This window comes from Callospermophilus lateralis, chromosome 5 (assembly GCF_048772815.1).
Source record: "Callospermophilus lateralis isolate mCalLat2 chromosome 5, mCalLat2.hap1, whole genome shotgun sequence".
Taxonomy (NCBI): domain Eukaryota; kingdom Metazoa; phylum Chordata; class Mammalia; order Rodentia; family Sciuridae; genus Callospermophilus; species Callospermophilus lateralis.
Window position 1 is genome coordinate 43,563,345 of NC_135309.1, and position 12,445 is coordinate 43,575,789.

Genomic DNA, 12,445 nt, shown 5'->3' on the forward strand with positions numbered 1-12,445 from the left:
GCATCTGTGAATGATGACAGTTTTACTTCTTTCTAAACTTTGCAATTTTAATTGCCTTTTATTCCCTCTTGGACTTGCTATAATCATCAATACAATGTTGAATAGAAATGGTGAAAGTGGATACCACTGCCATTTTCCTGATGTGAGAGGGAAAGTGTTCACTCTTAACATTATTAAGCATTATCGTGTTAGCTGTACGGATATGGTAGATGTCTTCTAACAGATTGAGGAAGTTTTATTAATCTATTTTTGGTATGGGGGAGGTTGTTGAACCCAGGGACCTTAACTGAGCCATGCCCTTTTTATATTCTATTTAGAGACTGGGTCTTGCTAAGTTGCTGAGGCTGTCTTTGAACTCTTGATCTTCCTGCCTCAGCCTCCTGAGCCACTGGAATTACAGGCATGCTCCACCATGCCTGGCCCCTTTTAAGTTTTTAGAGTTCTTTATCATGAATGCATGTTGGGTTTTGTAAAATGCTTTTTCTGCATCTGTGCATTATGTCATTCATTTTGTGGTGTTCTACAAATGTGTATTCTACAGCTATGGTGTATTACATTAGTTGATGTTTGGATATTAACCCAGTCTTATATTTCTAATATATATGTGGCATAAAATTATTTTTATATATGTTGCTGAATTTGGTTGGTGGTTTTCTTTATTTTTCCTTCTTTGTTTTGTTTTTTGTTTGTTTGTTTGTTTTGTTTTTGTTTTGAAGTGCTGGGAATGGAACACCCAGGGCCTCATGTATGCTGGGCAAGCACTCTACCATTGAGTTACACTCCATCTGGTTTGATAATACTTTCTTAGGGTATTTTGTCACATAAATATTTGAATCAGGATCCAAACATTGGTCCCAAATTATATTTAGTTGATATGTCTCTTAAGTCTCTCTTATGGATTCCATCTCTTTTTTTCCCCTCCTCTTACTTATTGTTGATGAAGTTGGGTAATTGTCTCCCAAATTCTGGATTTTGCTGATTGCAGTATTTATTTCTCTAACTTCTATAGTTCTGAAAACCTGTAGAGAGATCTAGAGATGTGATGAGATTCCAATTTTATTTTTTGTCGTCGTCGTTTTTGTTTTTTGGTACTGGGGATTGAATCCAGGGATGCTCTACCACTGAGCTATATCCCCAGCCCGGTTTATGGTTTGAGATAGAGTCTTAGCTAAGTTGCTGAGGCTGGGCTCAAACTTGCAATCCTCCTGACAGCTTCCACGTTGCTGGGATTACAGGTGTGCTCCATTGTGCCCAGCTTCAATTTGATTTATTGAGCAAGGGTTTTTCTTAGGTGATATTATATACTTCTATTGCATCATGTTAGGTTGCCCATAATAACTGGTTGTCTCTTATTGTGATATTAAAATTGATCCGTGAGTTCAGGTATTCTTAGTCTTGTCCATGCATTTAAAAATTCTTCATCTTTTTCCTTAATAATTTTAGTAGCCATTGGTGATCTTGGCTTAGCTCCATTCTTTGATTAGAGGTTAGAAAATAACTTTTAAAAATTATTTTTAGTTTTAGGATTATCTGCAAACTTTAGCAATGTATTGATTTAAAGAAAATTTTTATTCTAATTAGTTATACATGACAGAAAATAACTTTAAATTCTATTGTTTCTTTAATAACTCAAATACTTCTATATAAAAAGTTTCCCCTTGATCAAATATTTGGTATCCTGAAGTACACTTTGTGCAGGAAAGACAGGTAAATGCCTGATTCTCTTTACCTACCAGTTTTCAGAATAATGAATTGGTTCTTCAGTATCTTCCAAAAGTGATTAAAAGTTTTTAATTTTATTATGGACTCACAATTGTAATATGCAATTCATTTCAGTAATACTGAGATTTATCCATTTTGATGTTCAAATTGTCCCATCTTTGGCTAGTATGAGCTGGTTTGGTTCTTTGGTCAGACTGACATGACTCTCCTATTCTTTGATAGCATCCTTGCATTTTGGTTTGACAAGATGTCCCAACTAACAAAATGGTCTTTTAGATAGCAAGGCAATTTTTTTGAACTTTAGGATATGTGATTTTTAGAATAATTTTGTAGAATTGCTATTTTACAAAATATTTATAAACTGAAAGAAACCTTAACAGTAATACTATTATGTTTTTAAATTTTCTTGTAAATACAGAATTTTTTTTTTTTTTTTTTTTTTTGTACCAGGGATTGAACCCAGGGATGCTGAGTTGTTTAGGGCCTCAGCCTCGCAAGCCACTGGGATTACAGATGTGTGCTGCCATGCCTGGCTTTCACAAGCTGCTGAGGGTCTTGCTAAATTGCTGAGGCATTTCCTGCTTTGATAAATTACCCTCTAAACTTTTTTTTTCCTCTCTGCTTTGCCCCTGCCATAGCAGCCTACCAATGAGAAGAGAAGTATTTGAATAAACTTGTTCTTTTCATGGCATCTAGTAAAGTACTGTTTTTCTTAAAGTTGGTTTATATGAAGCTAGATTTTGTTGACCTAAGCCTTTGTGAAATGTTTGAACCCTGATTTTTTTTAATATTTAATTTTTAGTTGTAGATGGACACAATATTTTATTTTTTATGTGGTGCTGAGAGTTGAACCCAGTTCCTTATGTTTGCTAGGCAAGCACTCTACCACTGAGCCACAACCCCAGCCCGAACCCTGATTTTTGATAGATACTGAGTACTGGTAAAGCATTCTTCTAGGGCACTCTGGTCTATTTCAGTAACCTATTTGATTTCATCTTCCTAATTTGATATTTGAAATATTTTTAATTTTGTTTCTGTTCGTAGCAAAACACATTGAATCTGGATTTGAATCCCTGCACAATTACTAGCATATTAACTTTGTCAAGTAGCTTTTTTCTTTCTAAGGAAAGAAAGTGGAGAGAGAGAAATGAGAAATAGGGCTGGGGATGTGGCTCAAGTGGTAGCGCGCTCGCCTGGCATGTGTGTGGTCCAAGTTTGATCCTCAGCACCACATACAAACAAAGATGTAGTGTCTGCCGAAAACTAAAAAAATAAATATTAAAATTCTCTCTCTCTCTTTCTCTCTTAAAAAAAAAAAAAAAGAAATGAGAAATAATGTATATGGGCAATTTCCATACTGACTTAGAGTTTGGAAACTAAAATACCTAACATTTTGTTATGATGATTTAAATTTTGTTAATTTAAAAATAATTAAATTTAAGTGTCTTCAATTAATTTACATGAAAATGTTTTGATATAATGAATTCTGAATTCCTGATCCATACAAATGGTGTGAGATAATAAATTATTATTGTTTTAAGATACCTAGTTTTGAAGTAATTTGTTATGCAGCACTAGGTAACTGATAACATGAATCACTCGTCTAAGGAGTCTCTAATTCCTGAAATTTCCCTCTCAAAACAAGGTTAAGGGTCTTGGAGGTGTGACTTGGTGGTAGAATCAATCCATGGTTAGCATGAGCAAAGGCCTGGGTGTAATTCCTAGTACTTCAAACAAGCAAAAGGTTAAAACTAAATCATGCTAATATTAATTTGTTAATTTAACCACCATTATCATCGACTATTGCTTTTCTTTTTTTTTAAATATATATATGTACTTGTAGATGGATAGAGTATTTATTTATTTTAGAGAATATCTTTTTTGTAGATGGACACAACACAATGCCTTTATTTTTTTATGTGGTGCTGAGAATCAAACCCGGGTCCCGCCCGTGCCAAGCGAGTGCTCTACTGCTGAGCCACAATCCCAGCCCTTGCTCTTCTTGACAGAGAAAACAGCTTATCTGCCTGCATCTTTTTCTCCTGTTACAATAGAGAAGGTCATCCTCTTACTGTCTTAAGTTTATCATTCCCTGGAAGTGTATCTTTCTTCTTAGGGATTATCCTCTTCTCTGTAATCTTAAACTGCCGGGTTTCTGTTCTCTCGACTAAAAGGCTCAGGGGTCACTCCAGTTAAACTGGGCTAACTGGGCTGCACGAAATAACCACACAAGAGACACAAATACCTTTTTCTTTGGGGTTGCTGTGACAGCTCCTCTGACCTTAAGGGTCCCCAGAAAGAGAGCGAGCGAGAGCACGTGCTGATCCCTTTTATTGAGGAGAAGCTATTCAAATGAGGCAAGGGGTCAGGTTTCAGGGGGCTGAGTCTATCTTCATGATGTCCACTGTCAGCAGGTTGACTGACACCTGGGTAGGCCACACCCAAGGGCACAGTAAGAGAAGGGGACACACACAAGGCACTTCCATGGAAGATTCTATCCTAAACAGGGCAAGGGGTTATATTACAGAGGAACAGGTGAGCATAGCTTCACCCATGGGGCTGTAGCAAGACACACCCATTTCTGTGACTGAGCGTCTCAGCACCCAGCTGGGGAGTGTAACTCAGTCACCCGTAAGGTTGGCCTCCCACATTAAACCTCTCCCTATAAGATCCTTTTCATTAGTGTTTAGGTGAAACCAACCTAATTTATTTGAGATGGAGCCTTACTGTGTTGCCCAGGTTGGCACCACACTTCTGGGCTCAAACAGTTTAACCTCAGTAACTAGGACTATAAGCGTGTGGCACTGTGCCAATTTTAAAATCAGCTAACTTAAATCGAATACTTACACAAGCTATTATAAAAGTATTGATTGTATGACGGCATGTGTTAGCTTTCTGTCACTGATATACTTTGTTAATCAACCTGAGTAGAAAGGCTTATTTTATTTTGGCTTATAGTTTTAAAGTTTTGGAGGTTTCAGTCTGTGATCAATCAGCCCGTTGCTTTTGGGCCTGTAATGAGGCAGCACATCTTGGCAGGGAGCAAGCACGTGGTAGGTTACAGTCTCATCTCATGGCTGGAAGGTGAAAAAAAGAGACCAAGGTCTTACAATTTCTTGAGGCCACAGATCCACTAACCTGAAGACTTCCTATAAGGTACCTCTTAAATGTTCTACCCCCTCCCTGTAATGCCAAGCTAGGAACCATACCTTTACTACATGGGTCTTTGGGGGATATTTCAGACCCAAACTACAGCAAAGCATCTGAAATAAATTAGTGATCATATAACATGGTATGAAGTCTTGAGTTCAGGTGGTATTCCAACCTTAGCTATGTCAATCCCCCAGGTGCCACAGATCAAGAATTTTTCTGTTTCCTACTGAGTCAAATGGAACTGACATCTATGGGAGAAAGCCATCTGAGAGATGGCTTTAGGACTTAGTGCCCAGATTAGAAATACAGAATTAAATTTTTTTTTTTTTTTTGGGCTGGGAACGTGGCTCAAGCAGTATCGCGCTCGCCTGGCATGTGTGCGGCCTGGCATGGGTTCAATCCTCAGCACCACATACAAACAAAGATGTTGTGTCCGCCAAAAACTAAAAAAAATATATATATATTAAAAAAAATATTTCTCTTTTAATTTTTTTTTTTTAAGAATTTAACCTTTATGGGCTGGGGTTGTAGCTCAGCAGTAGAGTGCTCACCTAGCACATGTATGCGAGGGCTTGGGTTGGATCCTCAGCACCACATGAAAATAAATAATAAAGGTATTGTGTCCAACTACACCTAAAAAGTAAATATTGGGGCTGAATCTGTGGCTCAGCGGTAGTGCGCTTGGTTGGAATGTGTGAGGCACTGGGTTCCATCCTCAGCACCACATGTAAATAAATAAATAAATAAATGTCCATTGACAACTAAAAAAATATTTTAAAAAACATAAATATTTAAAAAAAGAATTTAACCTTTATTTATTTGTGGTTTATAGTTTTTAATGTGGTGCTGAGGATGGAACACAGAGTCTCACCTGTCCTAGGCAAGCACTCTACCACTGAGCTATAACCCCAGCTCCAGAATTAATATTTTTCTGCTGAAGTTTATACTTGTGATCATACCAGGTATCATCTCATGTATAAGAGTAAAGTCTAATTTTGAGTGGGAATCAAAATTTAGGGTGTATGTTCTGAAAAAAGGTGAGAAGCCTGTGGTTTTTTTAAAAGTTTTTTTTTAAACTACATTGTATCTTGGGAATATTATAGATTATTGAAGGAGGTCAGTTTAATCCCCTTTTATTATTTATAATAATAAAAGAGAAATGTTCAGTATCAAGAAAATAGCAAGTTCCGATAATGCTAAGTGAAGTTAGCCAATCCCAAAAAAACAAATGCCAAATGTTTTCTCTGATATAAGGAGGCTGACTCATAGTGGGGTAGGGAAGGGGAGCATGGGAGGAATAGACAACTCTAGGTAGGGCAGAATTGTGGGAGGGGAAGGGAGGGGGCAGGGGGTTAGCAAGGATGGTGGAATGTGATGGACATCATTATCCAAAGTACATGTATGAAGACACGAATTGGTGTGAACTTACTTTACATACAACCAGAGATATGAAAAATTGTGCTGTATATGTGCCATAAGAATTGTAGGTGCTGGCTTTGTGGCTCAGAGGTAGAGCGGATGCCTAGCATGTGTGAGGCACTGGGTTCGATCCTCAGCACCACATAAAGTAAAATAAAGACATTGTGTACACCTATAACTAAAAATAAATATTAAAAAAAGAATTGTAATGCATTCTGCTGTCATTTATTTTTAAAAAAATCAATTAAAAAATTAGAAAATAGCAAGTTTGCCAGGTGCGGTGGTACACGCCTATAATCCCAGTGGCACACACCTATAATCCCAGTAGCACAGGAGGCTGAGGCAGGAGGGTCACAAGTTTGGGACCAACCTCAGCAATTTAGCAAGGCCTTAAGCAACTTAGCAGACTCTGTCTCAAAAAAATAAAAGAAAGAAAAAGGGCTGAGGATGTAGCTCAATGGTTAAGCACCTCTGGGTTCAATCCCCCATACAAAAAACAAACAAGAATACCTGTCCAAATACATTTAAAATACAAATGAAGGACATAATAGAAATAAGGATCCATGTTGGAACATCCAGATGAGTCAGATTGGCTCATTTTCATTAATCATAAACTCATTTAGTGCTCTGTCCTACTGGCTTTACGTGCACTCTCAAATCAGGTATGGAGGGCTGGGGATGTGGCTCAAGCGGTAGCGCGCTCGCCTGGCATGCGTGCGGCCAGGGTTCGATCCTCAGCACCACATACAAACAAAGATGTTGTGTCCACTGAAAAACTGAGAAATAAATATTGAAATTCTCTCTCTCTCTCTCTCTCTCTCTCTCTCTCTCTCTTTAAAAAAAAAAACAGGTATGGAGAGTGACAGACAATAGGTTAAAGAAGGAAAGATGAGCTGTTATGTACTGTTGGGGATGAGGGAGGTAGTAAGCCGAATGATGACTGTTACGGTTTGGATCTGCTGTGTCCCCCAACGTCTCATGGTGAAAGCATGGCCCCCCTGCCCAATGTATATTCAGATGTTAGGCTTTTAGGTAATGATTGAATCATGAGGGCTCTAACCTCACCAGTGGATTAATCCATTTGATGGCTGAATGGACTATTAAGGGGTAGGACCTAGTTGGAGGAAATAGGTCACTGGGAACCAGCCCTGGAAGGTTCTTTCTTCTTCCCAGCCTCTTGCATGTTCCTTCTCTATTTCTCTCTCCACCCCATTCCTTCCTCCTCCTCAGCTGCCATGGGCTGAGCAGCTTTCCTCTCCATGCCGTCCCATCATGGTGTTCTGCTTCACCTCAGGCCCAAAGCAATGGGTCTGGCTGAAACTGTGAGCCAAATCAAATCTATCCCCCTCTAAGCTGTTGTTTTTCTGGAGGGTACTGGGGATTGAACTCTGGGGTACTCAACCACTGAGCACAACCCCAGCCCTGTTTTTTGTATTTTATTTAGAGACAGGGTCTCACTGAGTTGCTTAGCACCTTGCTCTTGCTGAGGCTGGCTTTGAACTCATAAGCATCCTGTCTGCTGGAATTATAGGTGAGTACCACCGTACAAGGATTTTTTTTTTTTAAGGTAAACTTAACTAGAAATGCTAGGGGTTTTTTTTTTCTTTCTATTTTTGGTTGTAGATGGACACAATACATTTATTTTATGTATTTGTTTTTATGTGGTTCTGAGGATCAAACCCAGTGCATCACATGTGTTAGGCAAGTGCTCTACCACTGAGCCACAACCACAGCACCATCTAAGCTGTTCTTGTTAGGTATTTGGGCCACGATGATGAAAACCTGACCAACATGACTGGAATGATAAACTCTAGAACCGTGGGCTGTTTCATCCATGTTGTTCATTCTCTCAGATCCTCCTGAACCCATGTGAGGGCTTACTGTATCAAAACCACAGCAGCCTGTTTAGAATACAAAGATCATCCACAGAGTCAGATTAATGATGTATCTTTCTGGTCTAACAGTCTCTCTCTGATGGGCACAAGGAGACCATGGTTATCTTAGTAGAATTATGGGATCAAGTTCATTATGACTTTGAAGTGTTTACTAAGCTCATCACTTTTACACTCATTTACTCTACATGGCTTTATATATTTCATTGCCATTTTACAGATGAAGACAACAAACTTTAAGAACTGCTGACCCAAGGTTATAATATATAAGTGCTGGAGCTGGGATTCACCACTTGCTCAAACAGCCCAGGTTCCCCTTAACCCTGGCATACTATCCAACAGACTGCTGTAAAGACCTCTGAAATAGATTCCTATTTTCACTTTCTTATAATAACTTTGAAAGCCACACTCTATTGATTTAGCACTGGTGGCTCCTCTAAATTTGCTTTATTCAATTTTAGGAGGCTCTTCCTGCCAAAATGCCTACTTTCTGACAAGGTGGGAGTCATTCTCTCTCTTCTCTTTTGCCAGCTCAGGGAATATATTTATGGCCAGCTCAGATAGAAAAGCTGGTAAAGGTTTCAGAGATATTTCTTGGTTTTAGGGCTGATTTTGGGGAAAAGGAATCTAGTTTCTATGACTCATTTTGTGGAAGAGGAATTTTAGTTTCTGAGAATAAGAAATATCCAATTTCCAAACCATATTTTCCATCTTGTACAAGAAGCCAGTCTATTTATACCAACTGCTTCCTTTAAAACTTACAAAGGGGGGTCGGGCTCCAAATTCCTTAATAGGACACCCATAGCACAAGAGTTAAAAATAAGAATCAACAAATGGGACTTACTCAAACTAAAAAGTTTTTTCTCAGCAAGAGAAACAATAAGAGAGGTAAATAGGGAGCCTACATCCTGGGAACAAATCTTTACTCCTCACACTTCAGATAGAGCCCTAATATCCAGAGTATACAAAGAACTCAAAAAATTAAACAATAAGAAAACAAATAACCCAATCAACAAATGGGCCAAGAACCTGAACAGACACTTCTCAGAGGAGGACATACAATCAATCAACAAGTACATGAAAAAATGCTCACCATCTCTAGCAGTCAGAGAAATGCAAATCAAAACCACCCTAAGATACCATCTCACTCCAGTAAGATTGGCAGCCATTAGGAAGTCAAACAACAAGTGCTGGTGAGGATGTGGGGAAAAGGGTACACTTGTACATTGCTGGTGGGACTGCAAATTGGTGCGGCCAATTTGGAAAGCATTATGGAGATTCCTGGAAAAGCTGGGAATGGAACCACCATTTGACCCAGCTATTGCCCTTCTTGGACTATTCCCTGAAGACCTTAAAAGAGCGTACTATAGGGATACTGCTTCATTGATGTTCATAGCAGCACAATTCACAATAGCTAGACTGTGGAACCAGCCTAGATGCCCTTCAATAGATGAATGGATAAAAAAATGTGGCATTTATACACAATGGAGTATTACTCAGCACTAAAAAATGACAAAATCATGGCATTTGCAGGGAAATGGATGCCATTAGAGCAGATTATGCTAAGTGAAGCTAGCCAATCCCTAAAAAGCAAATGCCAAATGTCTTCTTTGATATAAGGAGAGTAACTAAGAACAGAGCAGGGAGGAAGAGAATGAGAAAAAGATTAACATTAAACAGGGATGAGAGGTGGGAGGGAAAGGGAGAGAGAAGGGAAATTGCATAGAAATGGAAGGAGACCCTCATTGTTATACAAAATTACATATAAGAGGATGTGAGGGGAAAGGGAAAAATAAAAATAAAAAAACAAGGGAGAGAAATGAATTACAGTAGATGGGGTAGAGAGAGAAGATGGGAGGGGAGGGGAGGGGGGATAATAGAGGATAGGAAAGGCAGCAGAATACAACAGTCACTAGTATGGCAATATGTAAAAACGTGGATGTGTAACCGATGTGATTTTGCAATCTGTATACGCGGTAAAAATGGGAGTTCATAACCCACTTGAATCAAACGTATGAAATATGATATGTCAAGAGCTTTGTAATGTTTTGAACAACCAATAAAAAAAATTAATACCAAAAAATAAATAAATAAAACTTACAAAGGGCCTTTCCTGCCTTTGTATGGGCAGAACCTCAAGCTCTAACCACTTTATGACCTCCCCCCTCCTCCATCTTTCTGTGGAGCATAGACGAACCCAATGTGCGAGATCCGATGAGACGTGCATCTGAACTGTGAGCCATAATCGCCAGTGCCTATGTGCACACAATAGCAAAACCATCAAACTGCCTAATATCTCCTCAAAAGCTTGTCCAGGAACCCTATCCAGTGTGCTCTTTCTCTTAGGCTCAAGCATAGGCATAATAAACCCTCATTCCTTTGATATTGTTTGCTTCTTCTTTTTTTTTTTTTTAAATATTTATTTTTTAGTTTTTGGCAGACACAACGTCTTTGTTTGTATGTGGTGCTGAGGATTGAACCCGGGCCGCACGCATGCCAGGCGAGCGTGCTACCGCTTGAGCCACATCCCCAGCCCTATTGTTTGCTTCTTAATGATTTCTGTCTCGAAGTGAGCAAAAGAACCCTGGGCTGATTGGCAACATTCTTGGTGGCCCAGCTGGACCTCTCACTTTAAAGGGTCCCAAAGAAGAGAACTGACAACAGCATCAGCCTGTGTGGAGCTGCCTCGTGGCTGACAAAGTGGCGCCTGCAGCTTTGTTTCACGTTACCACAACCAGAGGTTTCTGCCCTGGCCGTCCTCAGCTTGAATGACACTGCTGCTTTCTGTTTGACTGCTTCCATCCTTTTTTTTTTTTTTTTTTAAAGAGAGAGGGGGAGAGAGAGAGAGAGAATTTTTTTTAATATTTATTTTGTAGTTATCGGTGGACACAACATCTTTGTTTGTATGTGGTGCTGAGGATCAAACCCGGGCCACACGCATGCCAGGCGAGCGCGCTACCGCTTGAGCCACATCCCCAGCCCTGCTTCCATCCTTTGTTTGGCTTCTCTTATACTTACCTTTTAAGTTCTGTTTATTGTTTCTGTTCTGGTTTAAAGTTTGAGCCTTGCATCCTACAGTGGACACCTTCAGGGAGGGTGGATTTGGGCTGCAATGGCCCCAGTCTTGATTGTCCTGGTATTTTAGGCTGCAGGAAGGTTTCACCTCTTTGGTAGTCTCTGCAGGCACTGTTTTGGATTCAGTTGTAGTTCTTCCCTGAACCTGACACACCCCTGTTTTATGAGTGCCTTTGATTCTTCCTGTTATTTTCTTCTCTATGTCTTTATTTGTGGGGACCTGAAACTTGTCAGATCTTGTGCCATTTGGCCGATCACAGCCTGTCTCTAGGCACCCCAGTGCTGTTCCTGTGTGGATAATGTCTGTACTCTCTGGGAGATGGCCCTTGGAGATCCTGAGACCCTGTCTTTCCTCTTTGCTTGTCTTATAAAACACCTCCTTTCCTGCTTTTCAGTTGAAAGAAAGCATGAACTTGAACTCAGCAGATCTTGGACTTAGTAAAAGAGCTTCTTGAGGATTTCTTAAAAGTTTCTGGACACCATCAATAGCCCAATGGGAAGCTTATTTCCCCCTTTTCTCTTTCCTCTTACCTATTTATTTTATCTTTTTTGCCAACATCTCTGTTCACAGGCCTCATGGGACCAGAAAAGTCACATACCCACCTTGAGTCCATTCTTGAGGTTTTACATCTATCACCTTGACTTCTGATTGTTGGTCACTGACTATAAAGATATCAGACATTTTCTGAGCATTCTGAAAGACTCACCCCTTGGCTGTCTGATAGCTAATTGGGACCATTTTGAACTTAATGGTCTCAAGAAAAATAAATGATTTCTCCCCCACCCAAATTGTCTAGCCTCAATACAAGCTAGGGAACCATGAGCATTGGCTAATAAAAATAGGTCCCTAAACTATACCATCATCTTCCACCTCTAACCATTCTGTAAGAAGGAGAAAAAGTAGACAGAAATTCTCTATGTCCAAATCTTTATGAAGCTACATTAGGACCTGGACTGAGGGACTCCTGGTCTCTGTGGCTGTAACCTCTAAGTCTGCTAAGTCTACAGACCCACCATCCAGACATTCTGATTGACTCTCACCTCCACCCAGTGCCCTGCCAGCAGCTTAGTCCCTCTCCTCAGAATCCTGCACCCCCTTCACATCCAGCACAAAGATCTACTCCACTCCCTTCAGCACTGCCCTTTCTATCTCCTGAACCAACTGACAGCTCTTTCCTGGCTCC